Genomic DNA, 2898 nt, shown 5'->3' with positions numbered 1-2898 from the left:
AAAAATTGTTCACTGAAAAACGGCCTCAAACTCAATAAAATTGTTGTATAAAAATTATTATTAGACTGAAAAATAACAAAACCAAAAAAATTCACGTTTAGTTAAAAGTAACAAAATACAGAAAAGGTGCATATTTTAGTACCATTTTCACTCAAAAATAGTAAACTTCCTTATACTTCATAACTACTCGACTTTACTGCTTCAAGACTCTAGATATGTATTTGTGAAACTCCTATACACTATTTCAATCAGTTTTGTAGTTCCGCATATTAAGTGCTTTAAAAATTCATTAATTTCGTATCTCAATGTGTGTAAGTAAATACATATGTACACATGTACATACATACATATACAATGTATCGCTTTACCTTCGTTTTTTAAAACAAGGACGAGGTATTGTAGTATTTAATATGTATGTATGTATGTATGTATGTACATATGTAGGTATAAGTGCTAACAAATGCCACTTTCAGTGCCTCCGGCACATAAATCAATTTACAAATGATGCTTAAGAGTATGCAACCTTTACTTACGTTTGACGCTGCGCCCATATGCGTTACTCCTGTGTGAATAAATAAATAAATGTGTGTAAACATACTTGTAAATATAATACGTGTAAGAATTTATATTTTATTTCTGAGTACGAGACAGTTTTACCTGGGGCGAACAGGTGTTGTAGTACAAGAAACATACCATTTAGGGAAATTATTTAATTTAAAAGAAAACTTTTGCAACTTGTTTCTCTTACATACTTATGAAAAAAGTAGCAAAATTGTTTCCATTTCGGGCTTTTTTTGGCTAAAGTTAATTTTCTAAGGACCGTCTTCACAAGTAACTTTTCAAATTTATTCGTCCTTGAAACACAAATTTTGTTCTCAAGAAATGTGTTTAAATGGCAGATAAATTTTTCTGAACGTAAGTGCAATGACCTTAAAGATAACTAGATTAAACAATTAGAAATTATATACATATATATATTTCAAAGATTTTTGGACTTTTCTGCTTTACCACCACTGGCACTAGAAATTCAACAATAAAAACTCTGCTCATGAGCCTATAGGGAAGAATCTTTCCAACCCATCTCCAAGTTGCGGCCGAATGAATTGTTAGTTTTTGCCCTAAAAACAAATACCCAAACCAAAAGCACTCTTAATTTTCAAACTAAACCATATTGAAATCATATTAAATTTCCTATACAAATTACATGGGATTTTTGAACTTTTTACATTTAGTTTTTTTATCTCTCTGAAACAAATAAGGGACCAGCAATGGCCAATGTAATGATATTTTGATAGAGAATTGAATTTATCGAAAACTGATGTAAGATTTTTTTGTAGAGCGTTCAATTGCTTATCTATACTACATATATATAAAATTAAAACCCGAAAAAACGTGAGAGCAAAACAGCCGATGTACTCGGTCGATTTCTATGATTCAAGTTTTAAAATGACATATTTCTACCACAGTAGGACACATTGGTATTTTTAAAATAAAATTTTAATAATAAGTATGTTTAATTAAGGTATTAAGTTGATCAACAATACCACGCATTGCTTTCACGCGTTTGTGTTTAGAGAGTCTTGATGCTCATACCACCACATATTTCTCTCTATTCTCTTCTCTTTTTATATTCAGCTAGTTAAGATATACATTAGTTATTTCCGTAGAAAGAGAGGGAGGGGTTTCTCGCGTCTTACGGATTGCTCAATTGGCCAAGCAGGACAAAAACTCGGTTTTATATAATTAAAAATAAAAATTTCATATGTATGATTTTTCCTACAGGGTATAGGAAAACTTTCGATTTTTTACTTACTTACTATATGTATACACACTTACATTCATACATACATGTGCACATATCCATCCACACATACTAAAGTGTAAATTTTCATGCAACTTCAAGTGCCATTTCCACGAACTTCAACTGAACCAAAATGACTTAAACAATTTTTTACATAAATACTCGTATAATCCACTCAAACACATTAACAAAATTGCGATATGTTTTAAAAAGTTATCATGCAAGAGTGGCTCAGTAGTATGTAGATATAAAAATAAATTATTTACGAGTAACTTGTGCCTGTGGTAGCGTGGAAAATATTTTACATGCTGCAACAAACAAGCTACATATGCATATACATACATACATACATATGTAGTTGGTGGTGTGAGCGAAACACGCCAAATGTTACTTCCTTTTCCGTAAAATTGGAATTTATTTATAAAAAAAAAAAAATGGATTCCCGCAATGTTGAATAGCTTGCGCGGCAAGGGAAATTCGTGTTCACTGCAACGGGGTAATTGAGTGCAGGTAAAAAAAATGGAATTTAAATTTTTTCTCTTTACGACTTCATAACCAATGCAAGTGTGCCATATGCAAATTAACACAGAAAGGAAGGAGTGAAAATCATTCGTAACTAAAATATTTGATTCGTGTAGGCAATGTGAGTTGTAAATATGTGTATGAGTATTTATTCACACATGAATAAGTGCATGCAATTTTTACATGTGTATAAAGATTCTGGCGAAAGATTTCGACATTGCATTGCAAGCAGAAATTACAAGAGCTTTTTCCTATTAAAAGATTAAAAGTTAAAAATTGATATCGAAAAAATTTATCGATATTGAAGATCATAGTAATGACTTTATCGGAAATAAATAATATAAAAAAAAACTTTTTAATATACAACGCTTTTATAAATAAACTAAAAAGTAGAAAATAATATTTCTCAGTCCCATAGAATTTGTTTTGATAACTTTTGATTTTGAAATTTTAGCAAAAGTCATTATAAACAATCTATGAAATTGAAAATGAAAAACGTGGAGCGCATGCAATACAAAGCATTCGATTTAATTGACAATAGTCAAACTACATAACGTAGACCTAAAATTTCTACA

General features: G+C 30.2%; 1 protein-coding gene across 1 annotated transcript in view; it reads right to left on the bottom strand.

Moving 5' to 3' along the window:
* Window positions 1–2898, bottom strand: part of LOC118743285 (sex peptide receptor) — a 91688-nt gene that overhangs the window by 85812 nt on the left and 2978 nt on the right. The window lies entirely within an intron of this gene.

Source organism: Rhagoletis pomonella, unplaced genomic scaffold, assembly GCF_013731165.1.
Source record: "Rhagoletis pomonella isolate Grant_MI unplaced genomic scaffold, Rhpom_1.0 Rhpom_scaffold_00007, whole genome shotgun sequence".
Lineage (NCBI taxonomy): Eukaryota > Metazoa > Arthropoda > Insecta > Diptera > Tephritidae > Rhagoletis > Rhagoletis pomonella.
Note: the sequence above shows the minus strand (reverse complement) of the source record. Positions and strands in the feature narration are given on the sequence as shown.